The sequence below is a fragment of the Protopterus annectens genome, chromosome 2.part2, assembly GCF_019279795.1.
Source record: "Protopterus annectens isolate FY-2018-M chromosome 2.part2, PAN1.0, whole genome shotgun sequence".
NCBI lineage: Eukaryota > Metazoa > Chordata > Ceratodontiformes > Protopteridae > Protopterus > Protopterus annectens.
The window spans coordinates 740,321,583-740,349,149 of NC_056730.1; the positions used below are offsets into that span (position 1 = coordinate 740,321,583).

Sequence of the window (27,567 nt, forward strand, 5' to 3'; positions counted from 1 at the left end):
GACATTTTCATTATTTTCAATGTTTATTTAAATCTATAAAATAAGAATGGTCATTAGACAGGATACCCTTTAAACAGTTTCAGTAATGGAAGTAAGCAGGTAGGTTTAGAGCAGACAGAAACATACAAATGCATTGTTGACTTAGCATGATCACATATGAAGGGAGAAGACAGTTGAATCATGTTTTGACTAGTTTTAGGTCCTTTAGATATTTAAAGCTGTAACTGCTCTTGTGCCTCTGATGAAGTAACTGAACAAATGTCTGGTCAATTAATCTTTATCTCAGTATCTTCAATATTGTTATAGTTTGAAGTGTATTTATCATTTATAAACACCATAAGAGTGGAATAGGAAGTACACCAAACCAACAGTGAGGCAAGGAAGTGGGGTTAGAAAGCATAGTTTTGTAAGTAAACTTACCATAACAGTAGATGTTTGAATGATCACTGCTGCAGTTGGCATAACTATAGCAGTTATATCTTGCCAAGGATATAACAGCTGGACATCTTCCAAGCTTTGGAAGCTGGTCGTCTGTTACATCCTTGGCAGTATATAACCCCTAGCTTCTTTCAGCCCCCTGATATAAAACACGCTGAACGCGCGTTAGCACGATTTAGCGCGGAGCTGCTACCGTTGCACACTAGGGCAGCGCCGGTTAAGCAGATTTAAACTATTAGGGCTACCTAAAGTCCACTCTTCAAATTTTCCCTTAAAACTACCTTCCTCGAACTATACTACTGATCTAATCAGCATATCCTATAACTAAAAAGATCATCTCTACCTAACTCCGAGTAGCCTATTCTGTATCTGTCATACCTAGCACTTGCTCCTACAGTACTTATCACCGAGATACAGCACTCTTGTTATAGATAGTACCCCAAAAAGGCAAAACCCCATTTCTCGGACACCCACATCCCCGGAATCTCTTTTTAAAGTAGTTTTGTCTATTCCTTCTAGCATGTCGAGGGATCAGTTGCTAGTATCCTCTCCTGCTCAGCTGGTGAACCTGGGAATATTGAGGCAATGTTACAATTGCCTCATGTACACAGACAACCCTCTCCTCCTCCCACAAAACACAAATACATGCGAGAGATGCAACTATCACGGCCAAACTGGAGGCTGAGCTCTCTCAACTTAGGACTGGCAAGACCAGACAGGAGGAGAAGGTTACCACACACACTATAGACCCAGTCTCACATAGTACCATCACAACCTCAAATCATACACATAAACACACAAAGACATACTCGGAGGCTCTGATCAGAAATCTACCAAAACAGCAGAGGCCACCAAAGCAGACACCCAAACAACCACCACCTCAGAACACAACACCTGCAACACATAGACCTCACAGTCAGAGTGTCAAACAGTCACAGCCCTTAAGACCAAACATAATGTCAGACACACTAGTCATTGGTGACTCCATAGTCAGACACACTGACGTCCCGCTCACCAGACTGAGTAAGGAGAGAGTTACAGTAAGCTGCCTGTCGGGCGCTAGAATCCGCCACATAACGCAAGCACTCAGGTCTCTCAACAGCAGGTACAAATACGATTCAGTCATTGTCCACGCTGGTGTAAACGACCTGAGACGTACCTCCTTGGACTACATGAAAAGAGACATTGAGGAGCTCTCTGATTATGTAGCCCAGGCAGGTATGACCCTGACCTTGAGCAGTATCCTACCTTCACCAAGAATGATGCCACAATACAGAGATAAGATGATCAGCTTTAACAATTGGCTTAAACTCTGGTGTCATTCAAAGGGGATCCAATGTCTGTCTGCCTGGGATGACATGCTGGATAAGCCACGCTGCTTCGCAAGGGACGGCTTGCACCTGTCACCCTGGGATTCTGGATATTGGCAAAGGCTCTTGCCACCCCATAGTGCCTTTTTAGGCAAGGCTCAAATTCTAAACCTACCACCCTAGAACACAAAAAGGAAAAAACTAAGGGTAATGCTGCTCAATGCCAGAAGTCTAAATCTCAAAATGCATGCACTCGAGGCCCTTCTCAGTATGGAGAACATCGATGTCTGTGCTGTGACAGAAACCTGGTTCAAGGCTCCTGAGAGCACCCCAGCACTAACAGGTTTTACCTCATACCATGCGTTCGGCCCCAAAATCCGGACAATACCAAGAAAGGGGGTATCCATATTCATCAAGGACACCCACACCTCAAGACTGGTGGCAATGCACGATGCATCGGAGACCATCCAGGTGCAATTAACCATAGGCAAGACTGCTCTGCAAATTGTAGCATGTTACAGGCCACCCTCACAAACTCAGGAACCTCACATGGCTTTCCTGAAAACACTGGAGGGATAAATGTATCTCCAAACACCATCATACTAGGTGACTTCAATTACCCTAATATAGACTGGGAACACTACTCAAGCCCAAACACCCTAGCCCAAAAGTTCCTGGAATTCATAAACTCAAATGCCATGGAACAACTAGTCACCATCCCCACAAGAGGAGAAAACATACTTGATCTCATCATCACGAACATGGGAGCACAATGTTCAACACCGAAGTATACTCCTCACTGGTGAGATCAGTTCAGAAACTAATCTTGCTGGAGGTCCTCATCCCACCCCACCTGAAATAAAAAGACCACAGTAAAAACTTCTCAAAAGCCGACTTCACACTTCTAAAGACCAGTGTGGTCTCCTTTAAGGCCCCGAGCGGCGGATAACAGTACTCAAGCCGCTGAATCACTTACAAATGCCTTCTACCAGCACCTGCAGCACTGCATGGATAAGGCAATCCCAAGCAAAACAAAGACTCTTTGTACCAAGGGCAAGTGTCCAGTCTGGTGGACCCCAGCCATAAACAAACTCTACAACAAAAGGAGGAAGCTACTACAAGATAGAGCAAAATCCTTAAAAGGTAAGACACCCTTGATCACTATAAGTAAAAAACTAAGAGCTCTCATAAAATCATCCAAAGCAAATTTTGAGAGAAAAATAGCTAAAGACTCAAAGGACAATCATAAGGCCTTCTTTAGCTATGTTAGAAACCTGGGAGGAAACTCCCAGATATGCTCAGAACTAGTTCAAAATGATGTGAAGATTACTGATCCTACAGACATTGCCAACATACTGGCTGACAGGTTCAGTGCAAACTTCTCCCCTCCCCAAAGGAGAGATACCTATACCAAATGGTTGCAGCCCACCAAACATCTCAAACTCCCAAGTGAGAACTGCTCTCTCCAAAGCAAAAAACACAGCATCCATGGGACCTGATGGTGTCCCAGGCTGTGTGCTCCACGAACTCGATGAGGAATTAAACCCACAGCTAGTACAGCTGTTTAATCATAGTCTCACCTCTGGATCACTCCAGGAGTGGCGCACTGCGACTGTGGTCCCACTTCACAAAGGCGGTGCCTCCACAGACCCTGGAAATTACCGGCCCATTAGCTTGACAAGCCTTATCTGCAAAGCTATGGAGAGGATCATAATGGATCTCATAAATAAAGACATAGGGAACTTGCAGACTTTGGATCCAACCCAGTTTGGCTTTGTCAAAGGCAGATCATGCCTTTTAAACTTGGTTGACTTTTCAAACAGTCACCAAAGCCATTGATGAGGGAAAGGCAGTCCATACAGCCTACCTCGATCTGGCGAAGGCCTTCAATACAATACCCCACTCGGGTATCATTGAAAAACTCATCAGCCTAAATGTTAACCCATACATCACAAGATGGGTTGCAAACTGGCTGAGTGACAGAACCCACAGGGTCAGAGTTGCTGGCGCCATGTCAGACTCAAAGCCTGTCACAAGTGGTGTCCCACAGGGCTCAGTCCTGGACCCACTCTTGTTTGGCATCTACTTTTCCGAAGTACAAGCAAACACAGGAGGGTTATTGCTGACAAAGTTTGCAGATGACTGCAAACTGGGCGCCGTAGTCGAAAACACATCTGACACAGATATCCTTCAGAAGGGTCTCACAGAAACGGATGACTGGTGCCACAGCCATGGCCTAAAGTTAAATGCCAAAAAATGCATAGTCATACCCTTCGGGAAAAACAAGGTTACCCCTAGCTACCATATAGGTGGTAATCCTCTGAGCACAGAGAAAGTTATCAGGGACCTGGGGACCCAGGTTGACAGTAGCCTGTCATTCGACACCCATGTAGCTAAAGTAGTTAGGAAGACCTTCTACATTGCCCACCTCATCATGAAGGGATTCACATCTAGATCAAGGGAGGTCATAGTCTCCCTATACTCATCACTCATCAGACCAATGATTGAGTACAATGCCCCATTCGGAATGTATCTGACCCGACACCTGCAGCAGCTGGAGAGGCCACAAAAGTTCCTCACCAAAAGGATAAAGGGTCTCAAAAATCTGTCCTATGCTGCCCGACTGAAAGAACTCTAGCTCTATTCAGTCGCCACGCTTGCTCAGAGGTGACCTTTGCCTGACATACAAGGCCATGTCAAACCTAGAGTTGATGAATATGCTTCACCTCAAAAAATCTAGATCCGTCAGAGCCACAAGGGCGGGAGACTTAAACCTCGACACGGCTATAAATAGGACGTGCTGGAGGGATAGATTCATCACCCAAAGACTCCCTATGCTGTGGAACAAAATCCCGGTATATGTGAGGCAGAGCACCTCGCTGGCCTTGTTCAAGAGAAATCTTGACCAATGGATGGGAGATCGCAGATATACTCCAGGGATTACCTCAGTGTCACTGCTAGACAGAGGCACAGCAAAATAATGGGTATAGTTCCCCATACAAAAGGGGTGGCTTAAGCCATAAAACTATGGGCTAGGCTTATAAATGCCCTCGGGCAGATAGCCTAGTATGAACCTATGAACCTATGAACCTATGAACCTATGAACTAAGGCTACTGCAGCACTGATTAATATGATGAACATTGCTGGTTACCTATCCTGGCAGTTAATGTAGAGGAAGAGTGTCGTAGCTGATAGATTAGTACAAAGTGCCATCCAACAGATACAGGAGGAGGAGAGGATGAGAGACTGGAGGTGAGAATAAATGAGTGGGCAGGAGGAAGAGGGAAATAAACAGTGGAAATCTGAATCTGCCAGGGGCAGCATTGAAGGTTCTGAGTTCTTGAGTAGGTAGGGACTAGTAGCTGGCTGAGATCTTGGACCATGAGGAGTTCAATCATTTGGTTTTGGACTGTACCAGAAAGGATATCTTTGCAGAAGTGGTCCTAACTAATACAGAGGAGATCATGGCTGCCCAGGTTAAGGCACCATTAGACAGCACTGTTCCTGCTGCCATTGTGGGGCTTAGACTAGGGAGACAGGATAAGAATGTAAAGATAAAGATAATGGTGTAGGCTTTTATGAAAGTGGGTTGTGATGTGCAGGGGAGAAACTCAAAAGAAGAATTAGGATACTAGTCTCAAACTGAGGGAGCAAACAATCTGTGGGAATGGGTGAGAAATGATTGGTTATATATGGGAATGTGAGAACAAGCAAAAACAGAAACCCAATGTGCCTTCATGGGAGTGTGAGGCTAGCAGTTAGAGCCAAAGATATGGCCTACAAGATGTCAAAAGAAAGGGGTGGGGAGGTGAAGGAGGCACAGTCAATGAAGTTGGAAGAAATTAAACAAATATGGTGAGGGCAGGAAACGCAACATTTTGAAATGCCCTCTAAAAAGCATTAAATCATTGTACATTCTGGGGAAAAAAGTACTTTGATGCTGATTATAATGATATAAATACTGACTTAGCCAAATGGAATTGGGAAAGAGAGATCTATGAGAGATGACAACAGATAACTGGAATCATTTCTATTTCAAATTGGAATCATTAATAGATAAATCTGAACCTTGCCAACATGCATTTACTAGGTACAAATGTATTTACTAATGATTCAGGTCTTGCAGAAGTTCCAGATAGTCTTGTTGAGATACACACGCACACACACACACACCTCTCTCTCTCTCTCTCTCTCTATATATATATATATATATATAGAGAGAGAGAGAGAGAGAGAGAGAGAGATTCACTTCAGAAGACTGAAAGCCCAAAATCTTGAATTTCAAAAGACTGAGACCAAAATCTTGAAAGTTCAAAAGACTGAAAACTCAAGATACTGAAAACACACAGGATACCAACACTTACTATATTCCAGCATGAGTACGTACAGAAACAAATATAAGACAAAACCATATTACTTTTCTCCAAGTATAAGAAGGGAGGAAAGCCACCTTGCTCCCCCCACATCCCCTCCTACTTAAATATATTAACTCCGAGATCATACTTCACTATATTAACATGAGTTATGTTGTAGAATAGCAAGTTAGAAGGGAACATGACTAAGATTACAACAGGCAGTCATGAAACAAGTAATGGTATGCTTGCCATTTTGTTCTGTGGAGTACAATCTCGGAGTTGATATATTTAAGTAGTAGGGTGTGTGGTGGGTGCAGGGGGGGTTGCCCCCCTGCTTATGCTTGGAAAAATGGTAAATGGTTTATTTTTTATTTGTTTCTGTATGTCATTCTGCTGGACTATGGTAAGTGTTGGAATCCAATGTGTTTTCAGTATTCTGAGAGTCAATATTTTGAGTTTTAAGTCTTTTGAACTTTCAAGATTTTGGTTTCACTCTTTTGAAATTCGAGAATTTGGGCTTTCAGTCTTCTGAAGAGAATCCATATACATATATATATGTATATATGTGTATATATATATATATATATATATATATATATATATATATATATATATATTTTTTTTTTTTTTTTTTTACATTTGGCCAAAGCTTTTGACTTCTTCCTCATAACTCACTTATAGTTCTGGATTTTGGTGAAGAGGTTTAAGATTCTATGCTGTTAACAAGCTGTTTCCTGTAGTCTAGGGTGCAGGGATAGATTCCTTCCACCACTATTTGCTTACTGTGTGACTCTGAACTAGACAGTGATCCCAGGTCACCCTGAAAAGGGGTTCTTGTTCCAGTGGGCTTGTCTGGTTAACAAATGTATGACAAAAAACATAACTGCTCTGCAAAACTAGTGGCTCAATCCATATATAATTAAGCAATACTCCATGACTGGGCATGAGTTTCACAGGATTTACCCATAGATAGCATGGTTTGATTGCAAGGGTGAAGCCCAAGTTTTTACACAAAGGCAACTGTGGGTAAATCCTGTGATACCCACACCCAGGTGTGGATTATTGCTATTAATAATTGCATTATTTAAGTAAAAAATTGCTTACTTTTCTTAAATAATCTCCTTGTATACTAGCGCTTTAGTGTTCTTCTGTTTCTTGGTCTACATACTGATGTACAGTGCATGTACACCTATACTTTTGCACAGCATATCAGTGCAGTGCAGGATAAGTGGATCATGTCTCTCTGTATCACAATTTTTTTCTGGTTATTCAAGTAGGCTTGAGCTGCCAGACTTCTTTCTATTGTGATATGCTTGATTTACAATGGCCACACTGATCAGCTGTCCAGTCAGTGTGCACTGTTTTGAATATTAATTGACATTTGTTGTATAATTAAGTATATTGCTAACTAACCAAATGGTAGGAAGTCCAAAGTTAGCCCAAGGGCATTAAATCTCAGGAGTATGATATACTGAGTGATGTTTTCTGGGGATCAGTTTTAAGACCATTTCTGTTTTATATCTTAATGCCAAAATGTTTATGAGAAATAAGTGTTGGACAGTTAAATGTGATGAGATTACAAAGTTATTGAGTAAGACCTAATCTTCTATAGAGGTTGCCAAGCTAAAAGAATATGTTTGACAGGCTGCTCATAATAAAGTTACTTTTACTGTAAGAAATGTTGGGTTATACATCTGGGAGCTTCTAATAACAGATACCCATCTGAGTTAAATAATGGTATTATCCCAGAGTACTAAATTTGTGGATTTAGGAATTATGATTTTCCATTACCTGGAGTTTGAAGAACAAGTTTCGATATAGTTAGGAAGTGCTTTGTTTCATGAGAAATAGCTTTCTTCTTATCTCTTCAAAAAATAATGTTTTTTATGTATATAAGAGTATTTTAAAAGCATTTATTTACTATATAGTAGGTTTTTATTCATGTGAGACTAGAAAGAGACCATTTTTACCTGCAATATTTCACAGGTCTGCAGCCAAAAATATGAATTTAGGCTAAGTAGATTACAGTTTGTATTGCATTCACTATTGCTTGTTCAAAAGAGATGTGAAAGGCTTAACTGAAAGACTTTTTCTTTGTAAATCATAATAAGGCTAGAAGAAGTAATAAATTACTTGCTAGAAGATATAATCATGACAGAAAAGTAGTAGATTATTTCCTCACATATGTGGGAGAAGATGGAATAAATCGCTAGTTGTTCTAAGGCAAGTAGAGAACATGCAATGTTTTCATGCATGGTTGATAGTTTGCATGAAGGCAAAGTATTTTAGACCCAGTCCTCATGCAAAATTGTATGTTGCGACCTGTTATCAGGTACTGAGCTTATTCAAAATACTGAAACATTGACATTTTGAAAGTCTGTTAGCAGAAAGGATCAAGAACTGGAAGAATGACTTTTTAAGTGAGTAACAAAAAGGAGGAATCAAAGCACAGAACTAACCAGGTTGAGCAAATATGAGAGGGATGACATAAAATAATGAAAACACATATGCATTAAAATATTTTGTTCCAGTTTTCACAAAGGAAAGTAAGGGCGTAGTGCTGTTCTGGTAGGGAGGCAGGACCGAAGGGGGATAACAATAATTAGATATCTACAGAGAAAGGAAAGAACTGGCAGTTATACCTTTCAACTGTCCAGATTTTCCCAGAATGTCCAGATTTAAGTCTTAAATTTTAGGTCAGTTTGTCATAAAATTTGTGGTTTTCTGGCAAATCACTGGGGATTGAAGTCACTAAATAATGACATACATCTGAGCTTCAGACATTATATCCTTCAGAAACTGCATGCTAACACATTTCAGTAATGTTCAAAGCTTATATGAGGAAGATTTAAAATTAGTCCCTATTTTTGTCCCCCCATTATTTTATTCTTTGTTCTGACTTCTTGGTTGAGAGGTATGCTTGCTGCTTTTGGGGAGGATAAAGTGCAAGGAACAAACGATCATTTATTTGAAAGGATTAAGGCTATGTGCTGTTAACAAGCTTCATCCTGCAGTCTAGGGTTTGAGAGAGAGTAAGTCAAAGTTCGGAAGGACACAGGTTTGAAGCAAGATTGTTTCATCAGCCAGAGTGCTTTTTAAGTTCTTAGTTGTTTGGTGTTAATCTGCACTTGAGAGCTACTTTTGCTGTGCTTTTATATTAAGAAGTACCAGTATTATCCATCTTGTGGCAGAAGGTATTTGCCTGGCCTCTCTGAGCTGGAAGTACTCCAGGGATCTCAAAGTGTTGTTGTTCATTGGCCAGAGGGCACAAGAGTTTTTCAGCTTTTTTCTGTCTGCTATAAATTAGGTGCATTTTTGTGGAGCTGTTCACTGCACAGTGATGGTTAGCAGTACCCTGTATAGTACCAGACCAATAAAGTTAGTGCTTAGGACTTTAACCTGTAACACAGAAAGGCTATGTGTGGAGTTAAGCTTAGTGCAGCTTGTTAGAGCATCAAGCAACACAACTATCAGATTGTAGCACTAACATCTAGTCTTAACCATAGACACCATTCAGGAGATACCTGTAAATCCAAGCCCATAAACCACAATAGCTCAACCCTAATATAAGTCCTGACAACATGGATTTGTAATTTTCCTTATGTTTCTGTGGTCAGCTTGATATGAGCATCCTGAGACAATGTAGTAATTGTCTCAGGCACTCAGGCAACCTTTTAATCCTTAAAGAAACTACAACAGTATATGAGAGATGTACATACATAACTGCCTTGGAGGTAATAATATCACTAACAAACAAAGTTGTCAAGATCACACACACTAAATCCTTTGCCACACAAATAGACCTTCTTATGCTCAGGCACTTAAAAGAAACCTCTCTAAACCTCAAAATCCTCCTAAGCCATCAAACAGCAACACCTATCCTCAGCAATCACTAAACTACACACCAAAAGCAACAACTAATACCACACATAAGCCTACATGCAATGATCCTCCAAGAACATAGCCCATAAGGCAGGCAAACACTTTACCGAGTACTCTTGTCATAGGGGATTCTATAGTACAAAGCACAGATACCCCTGTTACCAGGATGGACAAGGAGAAGATAACAGTTATTCTTCTATCTGGAGCTAGGATCAGCAATATTATGCACACACCGAAGTCACTGTACTACAGCTACCAATATGATTTTATCATATTCCATGCGGATGTAAATGATGTTAGACATACCTCACTGGACTATATGAAAAGAGACATTATGGATCTCTCTGAATATGTGTCTCTTGCAGGTACATACCTTGCATTGAGCAGCATTCTACCTTGACCAAGGATGATACCACAGTATCAATAGAAAATGACTGATTTTAATAATTGACTAGTTTCTGGTGTCATTCCAGGTGGAATCCATTATCATGGGAGAACATGGTTAACAGACCACATTTCTTTGCCAAGGATGGTCTGCACTTGTCCCCCGTGGAGTTTTCAGATATTGGCTAAAACTTCATCCCACTCCTTAGAGCCTTTTTTGGGTAATGTCAAAATGACAAAATTACCAAGATAGCAAAAAAAAAAAAAAAAGTACCAAAGAAACCTCAAGGTGTTACTGCTTGATGATCCGTGCCTAAACAAGAAACTCCTCATCTTACATCCTCATTCAGGAGAATGTAGATGTATGTGCTGTTACTAAGACTTTGTTTGCAGATTCAGTAAAGTACTCTGGCAGTGGAAAGGTGCAGTGCCTTCAACACATTTAGAAGAACAGCAGTACAGATGGGGCTAGGGGTGGAAGTGTGTTGATTTACATTAGCAACAAATACAGCTCCAGGTTGGTTGAAAAGGATGATGCCCTGAAGTTCATCCACATCCAAGTCTTCGTAAACAAGGTTCCCTACTATGTTCCCTACTATGTCTTGGCCAGCTACAGGTCACACTCTATGATCCACGAAGCTCACAACTCTTACCTAGACCTACTAGAGGTGCTCACCATCCAACTAAGTACCCTATTTATGGGAGACTTTAATTACCTCTCTGTAGACTGGGAAACATACATTGCCTCTAACTCACAGGCACTATGTTTCCTGCACATTATCAACACAAACATCCTGGACCAGATAGTGCACATTCCAACCAGGGGATCAAATATGTCGGACTAAGTACTCATCAACATAGGAGAAAAGAACTTTTTGATTCAACTAATCAAGAAACTAAGAGGTCTAATAAAGTTCAGCAAGGCCAATTACAAAGTCAGGGTAGCCTCCTGGGTCTATAATAATTGACACATAACTGTTGAAATCCAAAAACAGCGAAGGACGAAAAAAGTGAAAATGACAACGTTGAAAGTATTCCCGGAAGCAACAGCGCCATACAGGTAAGGTAAACCTAACATAACAAACCTAAGGCAAAACACTTTTTAAAACATTTTTGCAGGGGGGCAAGCCCCCCTGCACCCCCCCAACCCCCCCTACTTAAATATACCAACTCCAAGACCACACTACAGTGGGGAAAAGGATTTATTTCCTCATCCCAACGATCACCCTGCTGGCCAAAAAAAGGACGTTCGACATTCCAAATTCGCTTTTTTCACTCTTCGCTGTTTTAGGACTTCGACATTTATGTGTTGATTACTTTGTATTTGAGAAAGTAAGCTTTCACGAACCAGCCTCCCATGCTAAAAACAATCACAAGGCCTTCTTCAGCAATGTCAGGAACTTTAAAGGTAACACTCAGCAGTATGCAGAACTGCTGGTATATGGCACAACCTTTACTGACCAGGGTGACATAGCAAATCTACTGGCTGATAAATTTAGCTCTAACTTCATGCCCCAGTACCTCTACTATCCCCTGTGAAATCCCTTCTAGCATATTACTCCCAACTATCAATATGGGACAGGTCTTGGTGGCAATCATTAAGACCAAAAATGCTGCTATAAAGGGCCCCAACAGTATCTCCAGTTGCCTTCTAAATAGCATAAAACATGACTTAGCAGGACCTGAGGCACTCTTCAACTAAAGCATCAAAACAGATTACATGCCAGGTAAATGCAGAGCTGCAGTGGTCACTCCTCTTCATAAGAATAGATCATCAGCTGACCCCTGAGAACTTCAGACCCATCATTTGACAAGTCTAATATGCAAAGCCAAATTCTCAGAACTAGGCATAATTCCCTAAATAGCTCACTGGATTGCTGGCTGGCTCACAGATAGGACCCAAGAAGTCAGGATCTGTCAGACCACTTCTACCAGAATACCGGTAACCAGTGGATTATCTCAGGGCTCTATATTAGGCCCACTCATGTTTGACATCAACTTCTCAGAAGTCAAGGCTAATGTCAAAGGCATCTGTCTCACCTAGTTTGCAGATGACTGTAAAGTGGGAGCTATCATAGAAGCCCCCCCCCCCCACTATGCCAACATCCAACAGGAGGGTCTAACACAAACAAACAACTGATTGCAAAGCTGCAAATTAAAACTGAACTCAAAGAAATACATAATAGTGCCCTTTGGGAAGTTGCCTATCCAAGCTAATTACTCCATTGATAAAATATCCCAAGAGTTGAACTAATACTTAGATATCTGGGAACATATATACACAGTAATCTGGCCTTTGACGAATATGTAGCTAAGATAGTAAGAAAATCATTCTGTGTCACCCAACTCATAAGCAAGGGTATGGTGTCAAGGTCAAAGGAAGTTATAATAGCACTCTACTTAGCCCTTATCAGACCCATTGTTGGGTACAATGCCCCCTTTGGTATGTACATAACCAGGCACTTGCAACAGTTGGAGTGCCTACAAAGGTAGTTCCTCACCAGGAGAATACAAGGTGTGAATACCCCTGTCCTGCACAGATCACCTTAAGGCCCTATCTCTTTACTCAGTCTCCTACAGGTCGCCAAGAGGTAATCTGTGCAGGCGTTTAAGGTATCCTCATATCCAGTTCTGATGAATGTCTTATACATCCACAAAACAAACAGTGCCAGACACACTATATTCAAGGACCTAAACTTTGTCTCTGCCATAAATAGAAAATGCTGGATAGATCAATATTTGTATCAAAGGATCCCTGCATTATGGAATACGTCCTCCATCTGTGTGAAGCAGAGTTCATCCTTGACCCTATTCAAACAAAACCTTGATCATTAGACAGGAAATTGCAAATTCACCCCCACTCTGGCCCCCATGTCTGTAATGGGCAGAGATGAACAATAAGTAAATTATTCCCCAACTAACATATTCCCATACATAACTTGTAGTTACTTCTTTAACATACTCCACAATATAGGCGTCCACGGAACTTGGGGACAAAACTGGATTGGTTGCATTGCTAGGCTTGTAAAAGCCTTGGTAGCCATTAGCCTAGTATAAAACCAGGAAACTATTTCCTCAGCATCTGCTTGCCTACTGTGTGGCACTGACCAAATCACTCCATCAGACATGCTCCTGGACCATTTCTAAGAAAGGGCCTTGTGGATCAGTCCTCTACCCCAGTAAGAATAAGCAACACATAAAATAAAATAAAGTAAATAGAACATGTTGTAGAGTACTCATAATTCTGGCACAGTGCTGCCCCATTATGGAGATTTTCAACAGATCTCTGGCTAGATAAAGAGTGTCTAGAAACTCCAACACAGTAGTACCGTGCTTTTGTACAAGGAGAGAAAAAAGAAAGACCAAGGGAATTACAGGCTGATATCTTAACAGCAGGGGCAGAGAAAGTCATGAAGATAATATTGTGGCAAAGGCTGAAAGTGTTTCTAGAGGTTAACAATCTCCAGGACAGCAACCAACACTGGTTTGTGGCCAGAAGAAACTGTCAATCAAATAGAATCCAGTGTTATGATTAGGTTATATGTGAACATGACAGGTGAGTCAGGCGAATACCAATAGATGTGGTCTAACTAAACTTCAGCAAGCCCTGAGGCTCAGTTTCTCCCTGGAGACTGCTAGAAAAATTAGAGGGATTGGGGTAGGACCAGGAACGAAGAGTTGGATTTATGTGTGGTCGAATGATAGAACCCAGAGGGTTGTGTTTGAGAGACAGTATCAGAAATGAGGAGAGTAACTAGTGAAGTACCTAGTAGTCACTCTGGAGACCACTGTTCTGCAGTGAACTTGTCTCAGACAAATCTGAAGGAACACAGAACAGGATCTAACACTTTCCTGATGACAAAAAGATAGAGGCAGCAGCTGAGGATGGGAGAAGATTCTGAGGAAAGATTAGAAAAGAATGGCCACGTGAGGTAGAAGGTGGCATTTGAAATTCTCTTTGCAAACAAACTTATGAGTACTTCACTTCGGCCATAGTAATCCTGACATGGGAAACTGATGGCATCAGAAAAACAAAATATGGACTGGGCTCATCATTTATGAATGCCAAAAGTCAATGTACTTTTAAAATAAATGGCATTTTTTATTTAATTTTAAATACAGACGTAGTTGTAAAAAAGTAACATTATTAATCTGAGCCACACCTTTCCAGTGTGTAATAGCTCAGACCATGAGACTAGCACACTCTCATTAAGGAGAATGCTCTACCCCCCAATTCCCACAGTACATTTCATCAAAATATACGTCAATGAATCATGGCAGAGTAACACACTTGCTAAAATAGTTTTCACTGTGAACAGATCTACAGTACTAATAGAAAGTGTATAATTGTTTTTGTCAAAGGAAAAAACTTCAAAGACCAATTCACGTAAGCTTCAAGCAAGGCACCCTTTATTAACTTGCAGCAAGGAGACAAAGCATGTTGGCAGAATGGTTTGTCTGAACATTAATAATTAGTATGGCATTTTTATACAGTTCTTTCCATGTCACATATAAATGTTACTTCTATTGCTGACATAGTTAGACACAGCTTTCTGTATTGTTCTACAGAAAATGTTACTAGACTAATTGCTGACTAGTTGAGAATAACTGCTGATTCACAAAACATCTGAGAAAAACAACCTGGCCTTGGGGATTATTTTAGCCCACCACAAACTTTCAATTCTTTAATTGTGCAGTTCTAATATATGTGTTACATTTTGCCTAGATTCAAGGTACATTTCTAGCTTAGGTACAAGTAATGCTGACTACGGTTTATACTTTCAAGCATCCATTGTGTTCTTTATCAAAGCTTCTAGCAGCTGTGTACTTTCTCATGGCATAAGCAGAAAATCAGTAACTCTTTGTTAAGTCTCATGACACTAGTAGAAATTAATTACTTCTTGTTATTTGCTGACATTAGCAGAAAATAGAATGCTTCTTAAGTTTCTAATAGCTGTGCAGATTCATGCTGTGTGAACAGAATAAATGTATTAACCCTTTTAAAACTCGAATGCACTAAGCATGCATATTACTAATACATATTTTTCTAACATTTCCCCCCTTTTAATACTTTTATTCTACTTTCAAAATAAGCATAAACAGTTTTTTTTTCTTCCCCTAACCTCTTCCTACTCAGGATTTGCAGTTAAGAGAGTCATGCAAGTTTAAACTTATGAAAGCATTTTCAATTTTTCAGCAATTCTTAAAGTTCAGCACCTTGGTATAAGGTTTCTGAAACTGACATGTCTATAAAGTCTTTAATCAGTCTTTTCATGCAGGGGATGCAGCAGCACACACATACCACCAGCAGGATCATTCCTACACAGATGGCAATCAGGATGTTCATTAGGATACTGCCCCACCCCCAAACAATCTCTGGAAAAAGTCCGTCAATGGATTTGGTCCTGGCTTGGTCATAGCTGACACCTGCTGAATTACCTCAAGGTGATTGCCTATCTCATGTTTGTGGTCAGGAATATAAGAACAGCACTTCTCCTGGATTAAAGCACAAGTACCTCCTCTCGCCGCTACGGTGAAGTCAAGAGCCATGCGGTTTTGAAGCACTACAGTTCTCATGGCAGTCAGTTCATCAGTCACCAATTCTAGAGTGGAAAAGGTTGCATTGCTCATTATTTCGAGAAGTTTAGACAGTTTTCTCAGTTCCCAGATTGATTTTGTTGCTCCATATGCTGGCAGTACACCTGCCCACGAGATGATGGTATCACCCAAGTCCATATGTGACAGTCCATTTTTCCCTAGGCCCACAGCATGATGTTTTTTCTAGCCCACATTGATTTGCCCCACTGGGTTGACAGGCTTCTTGATTTCTCGTCGAACATTCCGAATTTTCCCCTGAGGTAAAACTGCTGTGTGTCGTACGGCTGGAACCAGGTACCCCAAATAACAACTGCCGGACCAATTCTCAGGTAACCACTTATATGCTTTCCTACCACATACAAAGTAGCAATCTTCTACTTTGGTAGTAACTTTACTATGTCCTGGCTCTGGATGAAACATTTTTTTGTCAACTATAATCAGTTGTTTATAGAGATCAGCATTATGTTTTACTTCATCAGTTGTCCTATGCATCAGTTCAAAAAATGAATCATAGCTTGTGTTGCAATAGGAACCTGTGTTGTCAGTTTTATTGCAGCATCTATAGGGAACAGTCACATTGCAATTGCTCCAACCCACCTGAACTGTATCATTTTTGTAAAAACACACAGTCCCCTTCTGTCGAACAGACAAGTGCAATGCTACTTTAACTTGTGATGTGACATCTGATGTATCATAGACTAAGTTTTCCCAGGTCTTGTTGGCTCCTAGGGGGACTGAAGTTAACAATAACCCCCTGTATGCTGTTGGCAAAGCTGTGCAAATCCAGCAATTCGAGACATTCAAGGTCTCAGCATACACATATTTGATTGCCTGGTAAGTGTTGAAGTTTGGGTGCCACTCTACGTGCAACTTTCCACGCTTATTCAGTTCAGTTTGTGTGGCTGGGAAAAGGAATGGCCACAACAAAAAGATTATTGTCACTAGTACAGTCAACAGGATGATCATGCAATACTTCTGAGGAAACGGTTGTTCTGCATTCCTGTTTTCTCCGACTCTTCCGAGTAGGTGTATTAGGATTTTTCTGGATTCCATCATTTCTGCTTTTGACATGTGATCTTACTCTCTGCCCTAATCGGACCTTCAGCACCGATGGTTTCTTCACTGGGGTTGAGACGGATCAGTCCTATTGATCGGACCCCCCTTTGTAGCCAGACTTTGTGCTGAGGGCCCCGATGGAGAGGTAAGATTTTCTGTCCAGTTCAAAGTTTTTAACTAATTTGCAGTGCGTCAGGTGTATCCACAAAGCTCGCTCTGCTATCTTGACTGCAATGGGTGTCAAAAGAAGCACCTGGTATGGACCTTCCCACCTTGGTGACGACCAATTCTTCTTCTTTATAACTTTTATCCACACCCAGTCTCCGGGTGTCACTGCCATTTGTTTTCTATCTGAAACAGAATTTGACTGCAACAGATGTTTAGAATTCATTAACTTCCTCATATATTCAGCTAGTGTAAAATCAGCTTCCTGGTCTGAGGTCATGAGAAGTTTCCACTGGGGTGTATAATAAGCCCTTACAAATAGTTTTCAAAAGGAGTCAATCCTTTTGCAGTCGGAACAGTTCTCATGCTCAACAGCGCCAGGGGCAAACAAAACAGCCAATTATTTCCTGTCTCAGCTATTAACTTTCTCAATTTGTTTTTTAATATACCATTATGCCTTTCAACTAGCCCTGCAGATTGCAGATGGTATGCACAATGATTTTTTTAAAGAAATACCAAAATACTTACTTAACTGCTGTGTGGTTTGGTTTACAAAGTGTGTACCATTGTCACTGTAGATCCTTTCTGGGATGCCGAATCTAGGGATGATTTCTTTGACAAGTACTTTTGCCACCGTGGCTGCATCTGGATTTTTGGTTGGAAAGGCACCCATCTGGAAAACATATCTACAATGACAAGACAATACTTCTTATTTTCACATTTGTTCAGTTCTATGAAATCCATACAGATAGTGTGAAACGGATATGGTGGTGTAGGGAAACTCCCTTGCTTGGGCTTTAACGCCCCTTGTGCATGATGTTTGTTGCAAATCTGACACGTCAAACAAAATTTTTTAGAGTAGTATGTAAATCCATACGTTGTGAACACCTGGTTGACCAGCTGTACCATCCCCCCTGTTGAGACATGGCACTGCCCATGGCACAACAAAGCTGCATATCTAAACAAATTAGATGGTAGTATCGGTTTCCCTTCTTTAGAGATGTACAGCCCCTTTTCGAGAATTGCTCCTCGTTTTACCCATCTTTGTTTTTCAGCTTGCATAGTGAGTGTCTGCATTGTTTTTAACATTTCTAAGTCTAAAATCTCAGAGGGTTGTAAATCCTCATTTAAAAGAAATACTTCTGTGGCTGCTTGTTTTGCAGCTGTATCAGCTCTCGCATTACCTTTTGAAATTCTGTCTTGTTGCTTGGTGTGAGCTGTGCATTTACAAATGGCTATTTTCTGAGGTAATTGAATAGATTCTAAAAGATCTAAAATAAACTGTGCATGATTTATAGGTTTGCCAGTAGATGTTATCATTCCTCTGTTTTTCCACTGTTGAGCAATAACATGTACAGTAGAAAAAGCGTACTGGCTGTCAGTAAAAATGTTTACACATTTACCTTTTGCTAAGATACATGCCCATGTCAAGGCAATCAATTCTGCTGCCTGTGCAGATAAATTGTGTGGTAAAGGTTTTGCTTCTATAATCTCAGTGTCAGAAACTACTGCATATCCTACTAGGTTCTGTCCTGTAGGACCCCTTTTGCACGAACCATCCACGTAGTATGTCACCTCGGCATCATCCAAGGGGACATCCGAGAGATCTTTTCTAGGTAGTGTCTTTTGCTCAATTACCTGCAGGCAGCGGTGCGGTGTGCCGTCTGCAGGGGTCGGGATCAGAGTATAAGGATTCAAAGTCGTGCATCGCTCACTTGTCATGTGAGGTTGGCTCAACAATATAGTAATACAGGAAAGATGCCTAGCAGGGGAAAGATATGCCACTTTTTCTTGTAGTAAAATAATCGCGGCTGCATGAGGCACTCTCAAAGTGAGAGGGTGGAATAAGACTACTGAGGCCGAAGCCTGTACTGCCATTGCAGCTGAAACTACTGCTTGTACACAGTGGGGTAAGGAACGTGCCACTGGGTCTAGTTGTGATGAATAGTAAGCAATGGGGCGTTGCTTATCCCCATGCTGCTGTGTTAATACTGACATCATGTAACCCTGCTTACAATCTACAGTTTGGAAAAAAACATTTATGGTAGTTTGGTAATCCCAGAACTAATGAGGATTCTATTAACTGCTTCAGTTTGCAGAAAGAAGATTCTGCTTCTGGTGTCCATTGTAATAAATCCTGCGCTGCCATAGGCTTCTTATATATAAGGTCAGTCAGAGGTGCAGATTCCAAAGCATAGTTTGGAGTCCAGCTCCAGCAAAAATTAGTTGTACCCAGGAAGGACATCATTTCCTTCTTGGTAGTGGGTTTTGGTGCTTGCAAAATTGCTACCTTTCTGTCCTCATCTAGTGTTCTGCCTTCCTTGGATATTACATATCCCAGGTATTTAACTTGTTTCTTCCAAAGCTGCAGTTTACTTTTATTTACCTTATGTCCTTCAGCGGCTAAGAATTGTAGAAGTGCTATGGTGTCTTCTCTACAATCCTGCTGGGTGGGGGCTGCCAGCAAGATGTCATCAACATAAAGTAAAATCTGACTGCCTCTTGGTGGGGTGAATCCCGCCAAGTTTCTTGCCATTTCTTGTGAGAATATCATTGGACTTTCACAATACCCCTGTGGTAGTCGCGTGTATATATACCTTTTCCCCTGAAATGTGAATGCAAACCAATACTGGCTGTCAGGGTGTATCGGTATCAAAAAGAATGCATTGCTGATGTCTACCACAGAAAAATACTTCTGTTGAGGTTTTAAATCATTCAACAGGGTGTGTGGGTCTGGCACCGTAGGTGCCCTTGGTATTACTGCATCATTTACAGCTTGCAAATCTTGGACCATACGCCATTCTCCATTTGCTTTTTTAACTGGAAATAAGGTTGTGTTACATGGTGAATCAGGAGATTCTACTAGTATCCCTCCTTTAAGTAAGGCTGCTATAATAAGCTTTATCCCTGCCTCTGCATCTTTTCTTAAGGGATACTGTCTTTTCTGTGGTCTAAATGCTGACTTTGGCATGATAGTTACTGGTCCCGCTGTACGAATAAGTCCTACATCTGATTTTCCTGTTGCCAGAGAGTTTCTGGTATATTCTGTAAGGCATTCTCTTCCTCCTTTAATAGGAATGCTAATCAGCTGTCCTTGCTAGACTGCAAGTGCACGGCTGGGTGGGTCTGAGTTATCCAATTCAACTTCTGTATTTGTATTCCCTGTTCTGACAGTTCTAATTCTGTCTGTTTCTCCCATCTCGTGACATTTTCTCCTAGGTCTGCCCATTCTGTATTTTTGTTCTGTTTCTCCCATCTCGTGACTTTTTCTCCTAGGTCTGCCCATTCTATATTTTTGTTCTTGGTTAAGCTAACATGTGGTTATCGATTAGATTTATAAAGTGTAAAGAACTCCTGGGGCAATGAACAGCTGGCTACACTGTTCCCTTCTGTGTCCCAGTACAGATTACATAATATCAATCTGTTTGCATGATTTTTAAACAATTCTTGCTCATATTCCTTATCAGGTCCTGGTGTGTTACAATAATACAGGGTACAGTGCAACAGGTGTTGCTTATCAATGTCAAGGGAGGGGAACTTGCTGATGGCTACATTCATTAATTCTTCGGTCACAGTCCCTGGACCAGTCGTAACCAAGTCCTGGCTGTACCAATAAAACATTTCACCCTCCGATTGCACTGCAAAGGTATCAATTTGTCGCTGTGCTTCCATACCCTGCATGGTTGGGACTACTGCTATACCAAATAGCTGCATGAGGTCTCTGCCCAAGAGGTTTACTGGGCATTTTGCAGAAATAACAGTTTTGCTTTTCTGAGTCAATCCTGAAACTGGATCAGTTATTGCAATATTACAGGAGAGGGGCTCCCAATACAGCTGTCCATTAGCTGCTTTTACCAGTATGTAATCAGGTGACTCCTTTTTTTCTGGCGGTTTGGAGGGATGTATCAGGGTTCGTGATGCTCCTGAGTCACACAAGAATCTGACTTCCCTCCCTTCTACCAAGAGTGTAACTTCTGGTTTTGTGTCTGCTAAATAGAGCTCCAAGCTCAATAAAGCTAGGTCTAATATTTTATTTTCTTCACTGTCACTAACTTCTTGCACTTCCTCTATCTCTTCTTTCACATCTTCTACTCCCTCTATCACATTCTCATTTGTCCTTTCTTCGCTATCCCCTTCTAGTGATTCCCGACTACCATATAGTCAGTCCTCACCCTCTTTGTCTTCCGTTGTTGCCTTCTTGTTTTTCATGCAATCCTTTGCTAAGTGTCCCTTTTTACCGCATTTAAAACATTCACCCCTTTTCTTTCGCCCTTCAAAGTCCTCTGATCGTTGATCAGATTGTTTATTTCCCTGTCCATTTTTCTTGCCCTTTTTCCCAGACTGTACTACATAAACTTCTGCTCCATCTTCTACAGAAAATACTTGAGCTTTCTTTTTGCTATTAAAATGCCTTTTGGCATGCCTAGCATATTCAAGTAATGACTGTAACCTGCTTGTACGATGGTCTACCATGTGTTTTGTAATAAAACTGCTTATAGGTGCAATAGTGCCCTTTAAAAAATGCATTCTTTAACTGCTGTTCATATGGGGAATCTTGTGTTTGATCTTCAGGAACCTGCATTCCACAGTGGTTATTAAAACATTCTAATAGTCTGGCATAATACCAATCAATAGTTTCACCTTCTTGTTGGATGCATTGATTAATGCAAGTCCAGTCTTCCCTAGGCTTCCATTTTAAAGAGATGCGGTCTGTAAGACCTTTTACTCTGTTGTCTAATTCTGCGCTGCTATGTGGGAGGGGTCTTTGTGCAGCGTCACGGGGATTCCAGTTGCCACTAATCATGTGCCAATCTGGTCCCACAATTTGTCTAACTACCTTTTCTACCTCTTCTCGGTTTAAGTTATAACTCAGCCTTATTCCTTGTAAGTCTTCAGAGAAGTTTCTAAAATTAACTTTTGGATGGGGAATTCCCTCAGTCGCTTTCCGGATATCCTCCGGAGTCCAAGGTCTATACACTAAAATAGTTGGGTCCTGATTGTCCTGACCTGCCTGATGGTTGGGTACTTCTATAAGTGGACATATTTCTTCTCCTTCACTTATAGATCGTGAATTCTTAACCATTTGCCATAACTCAATGTCTTCATTTGAGTTACCTGCCTTTGTTCGAGACCTGGTCTTGATGGGATCTCTAATATACAGTTTTATTTTCATAATGCCTCTTTCTTCAGTGACCACAGGATATCGTGGGGGTGGACTAACCTGTTCACTTGCTTCATATTCTGGTAAGGGAGGCAGAGGGGCCGATGCTATTACTAAGTTATTGTCCTCCTTATCTAAAAACATTGTTTTTGAATTGTTGTTCTTTTGTTCCCTGCGGTTTACTTCCTCAATCCACCTGTGTGCCTGAGGAATTCCTAATTTACGTTGCTTTTTTACCCGACCTTTGGAATCGGTTTTGAGCTGTTTGACAAGTTTGATAAGTGAGGATTTTTCTAATTTTCTGTCTAATTCATATTTATTAACCCATTTTGAATAATATTTAATATTGTCGGCGCGCTGCGACTGCATATATTTTGCGTCTTCTGTTAACGGCGGATTTTGGGGTCTTTTTGTGCAATTATTACCCATTTTGTTCTACCCTTTTGATCATTACGTAACTTCTCTCATGGATTTTGCTATAGTCTCTTCAGAATGACTGCCTACTTATTCTGTTTCTCCTGATCTATGACAAGACAGTAATCTTTTCTGTCCCTGACTTGTAAGAAAAATACAGTCCTGACAAAAACAATACAAATCTAGTCCCTGATCTAAAACAGAAAACAGAGAAAAGTAGATTCACCTTACCTGAGCCTACGTGATTGATCACCTGATTCGCGGAGACCCGTCCTTCAGTCGCAGATCAGAAAGTGGCTGGCCTCTTTTGAACGACAGTTCAGTCGGAGGGCTTTTAAAATAAGAAGAACCGATTTGGTTTCTTCCCCGTACAGTTTCAACCACCTGGCCCGTCTGATCCGAGGTGAAGAGAGGGTTCCAGTCCAAAGGACCAATCTGTCAAAGGAAAAAACTTCAAAGACCAATTCACGTAAGGTTCAAGCAAGGCACCCTTTATTAACTTGCAGTAAGGAGACAAAGCATGCTGGCAGAATGGTTTGTCTGAACATTAATAATTATGGCATTTTTATACAGTTCTTTCCATGTCACACAGAAATGTTACTTCTATTGCTGATGTAGTTAGACACAGCTTTCTGTATTGTTCTACAGAAAATGTTACTATACTAATTGCTGACTAGTTGAGAATAACTGCTGATTCACAAAACACCTGAGAAAAACAACCTGGCCTTGGGGCTTATTTTAGCCCACCACAAACTTTCAATTCCTTAATTGTGCAGTTCTAATATATGTGTTACATTTTGCCTAGATTCAAGGTACATTTCTAGCTTAGGTACAAGTAATGCTGACTACGGTTTATACTTTCAAGCATCCATTATGTTCTTTATCAAAGCTTCTAGCAGCTGTGTACTTTCTCATGGCATAAACAGAAAATCAATAACTCTTTGTTAAGTCTCATGACACTAGTAGAAATGAATTACTTCATGTTATTTGCTGACATTAGCAGGAAATAGAATGCTTCTTGTTAAGTTTCTAATAGCTGTGCAGATTCATGCAGTGTGAACAGAATAAATGTATTAACCCTTTTAAACCTCGAATGCACTAAGCATGCATATTACTAATACATATTTTTCTAACAGTTTTCCCAGAGAACCTAATCATTTTCCTTTCTGTAATATGTGGTAATGCTGCAGTGAATGATAATAGCTCACGGATGTATGGAAGACTACACTGCTTACACTGGCATGCAGCAGGCACTTTTTGGGTTGAGGGTTTTCTGTTTAATTCCATGTGGTGAAATATGTTTCACATGGTGTTTTTTGTGTTTCAGACAAATGAGTTAGACACTGAACTGTCTATAAATCATTTTCAATTCCATATCTATATTTTTATAGATAGTCATTTATTTTATTTTTTTTTTAAGAAACTCACTTTCTCGCAAACTTCTGCTGGCTTTTGGAGTTGGTGATTTCAGAAGAGCCAGACTATGAACTTCTGTTATAAATTTCTGAAAACATTTTGTTTGCTGTCATAGGGCAGTAGTATATCATTCCAAAATGTGTCAGCTGGCAACATGCTACTGATGAATGATTCAAATTCTGTGAGAAGTCCAGGCACTGAAGAAGCCAGCCTTTGAAAGATGAGAGGAAATGGCTGATGTTGGCTCACTCATCCTGAGTGGGAAGGTGTTGACAGAGTTCTGCAGCACAAGCACTACATACAGGAAGGCACAGTGCTGTAAGTGTTTCACTTGAGACATAGATGAGAATGGGTCTACTACAAATGACTGTACATAACAGGCTTCGTAATATATCTTCTGGACAATAGGACACTAGTTGCATGGCATAGAGGGGTGAAACCCTTACTATGACCCAAACAACTTGATATTGATTAGCAGCTCAGGTGCTGCATTAACTAGGTGGGGGAGGGTGAGAGTGATTGGCTGATGTTGGCTTACCCCATTCTGGGGAAAGGAAGGCAATGTAGCCCACCACTGTGTTGATACTTAGTGGGATAAAGGTGTGCAGTATGCAAAACTAAGGGCCATATTTATGTCTGGCTGTGCCAAGCTGCATATGCATGGCAGCTAGTAAGCCCTCACCTCATCTGCTGGAAGACAGATTAGGTCAGGACATGGAAAATGTCACTTTTTGTTGCCTGGATGAGAAGGCTCACAGTGAATGGTTCTTGTGATGATGATGGAGAATAAATAGGTGGTTGTGATGACAAGGATGTCTTACTCCTACTGGATAATGGCCATCATCCTAAACTCTCACTTCTCTTCCTACAGTACCTCTGTTACACAGAGAAGACAGTCCATTTGTGAAACGTTTAGAGATCATATGGAAGGCTTTTATTTCACCATCTCATCTGCCTCCATGTTATGTACAATAGGAAGGGCTGCACACCAGCAGAATGGTGACCAGGAATTACAAACATAGCCCATTTCATGGTAGTTTCATATATAGAATGTGTCGTTTATGCAAGTCTGGTACCAGCTACCATGAAACCCCCTAATATGTTGCTGAACATCACCCAAACAAACATGTCAGTTTACAATGCAGTACTAAGAAGATCATGTCAGAATAACCCTCTAGAATTGCTTCTGAAAGAGCAACTGATGTCTTCTGAATACTTTCAGTGAATAAACATAGTAAAATAAAGTATAGGTTCATATTACCACAGTAACCAGTAATGGTGAAAAGAAATGCAGTTTTCAGCATCTAATGTAAGCTTAAACTTGGTTGGGGTTAGCATAATGGTTAAGGTGTTTACTTCACAGACAACAAGTACACGGTTTAATTCTCACTTAGGGAAATTAGCTAGGTTTAAAATAATCCACAAGGGCAGCTAACTTAATACTTACTGGTTAGTTGCTCATGTGAACTATTTTAAGCCTAGGCAAATTCCCTTAGTGAAAATTAAGCCCTGCACCTCTTGTCTGTGAAGTAAATACCTTAACCATTATGACAACCTCCAACCAAGTTTAAGATTACATTATTTAGTTTAGTTTATTTATTTATTTATTTATTCATTCATTCATGTATTTATTTATTGACATTTGATTACTGAGATAGTCCGACTGAATAGGAGCCCATTTTTATAGGAGGCCTAGGGAGAAAAGCTCCAAAGTATTACAAAACATGTAAAGAATAATAATTTTACAGACTTTAAAAATAATACAAAAACCAAATACAGTTTAAATAATTATACAAATTAGACATAATATGTAAACATTGGTTACGTATACATACAAGTGATATAGGTTCATAGGTGTATACTAGGCTAACGACCACTAGGGCCTTTATAAGCCTAGCTATGCAGCCCAAATGTGCCCCAGAAGTTATATATGTTTTAGACATTTATACAGGAGTGATTGTTGGTTGCGACATGATTTACTGACTGCCTCTATCCATCAGAGATGGAAGCGCCAGACCAGGGATGAATTTTCAATTTCCAGTCCAGTGGTCCAAGTTATGCTTAAACAAGGCTAGGGATGGACTTTGTTTCACATGCATCTTCCTGCTCAGATTCAGAATATTGAATCATTCAGGAAAACAGGAATCTCTTCTTCTTTTACCAGAAACTACTATACAAGAAGGATAAACAGCCTGAATTAAACCATGAGACAGATCCAGTAAACTACTGCTATCTAAAGAAATTTTTGGAGCAGTAGATGCATGCTTGGTTTTCTGTTTCTTTTTGACAGGAAAAATGGGACTAGTCATGTGATTAATGGCAGCAGCTGCTTCTCCAGGGATGGGCACAGCATTCTGACACAACAGGGAAACCTACCCTGTTCCCTCTCTAAGGACCGACAAGAACGTCTCTCTCTAGCCCTCTATGTGGACTCCCAACAGTCACAGAATATGTGGCTAACCTTATAGTGGCTGTAGGTGCTACACCAAAGGGATCCGAGATAAAAGATGAGTAGTCTGAGGTACCACAAATGGCCACAGCAGAGTCACCCACAGTAGATGAGGCAAACTACTAGCTTGCTATAGTAGTAAAGGCTGTTATGCTTAATTTTTTCAAGCTTATGTGGTGACTGACTGCTCTGGAGAAGGGAGGAAGAAGTGAACCTGGATTCAAGAATATCTGCTGTTTCCACCAAAAGATCTCCTTTTTGACAAACCCCAGCACTTTGATTGGAAAAGATAATGGGTGTGTAAATCTGCATGAATGCACATTTCTTCCATTAGTATACCTGCTAAGTTAATGTCTTTTATAATTTACAGCCCATTCAAAAACATACTGCTTTATTTGGCATCACAGTGATATTATAGCAAGTTGTGTATTAAGATGTCAGCTAGGAAGATGGTCACAAACGTATCAACTGTTCAAAAATATATGTGACAGCAATTTAATAGTTAGAGAATTTATAGCTAGTTAAAGAATTTCTAGCTAGCTAATAGAGAAATTAAAGGTAAGTTAGTATAATCCAAACAAGAATTGCAATACGAAGTGAGAGAAAAGCAGGCTTATGATATTTTTAGAGAGAAAGCCAGGGGAGAGAAATTGATAGCAGTAAGGAAGTTAGTGAAGAAGGGAGAGTAAAGAGATGTGAGGTATGAATAGGTATTTGTCCATATTTACGTCACATGCTGAAAACTGCATTTCTTTTTACCATTATTTACTACCATGTTGATAGCCACTAAAACAAAATATATGTTTTTGAATAGTTGATACGTTTGTGACATCATAATACAATGGCTACAACATCACAACTTACTATAATGTAACTGTGATGCCAAACAAAGCAGTATGTTTTTGAATGGGCTGTAAATTATAGCTGTAAATTATAAA

The 27,567-nt window shown here is 40.5% G+C and overlaps 1 protein-coding gene across 2 annotated transcripts in view; it reads left to right on the plus strand.

The window, feature by feature from the left end:
* Positions 1 to 27,567, plus strand: part of MCTP1 (multiple C2 and transmembrane domain containing 1) — a 3,344,116-nt gene that overhangs the window by 2,777,114 nt on the left and 539,435 nt on the right. The window lies entirely within an intron of this gene.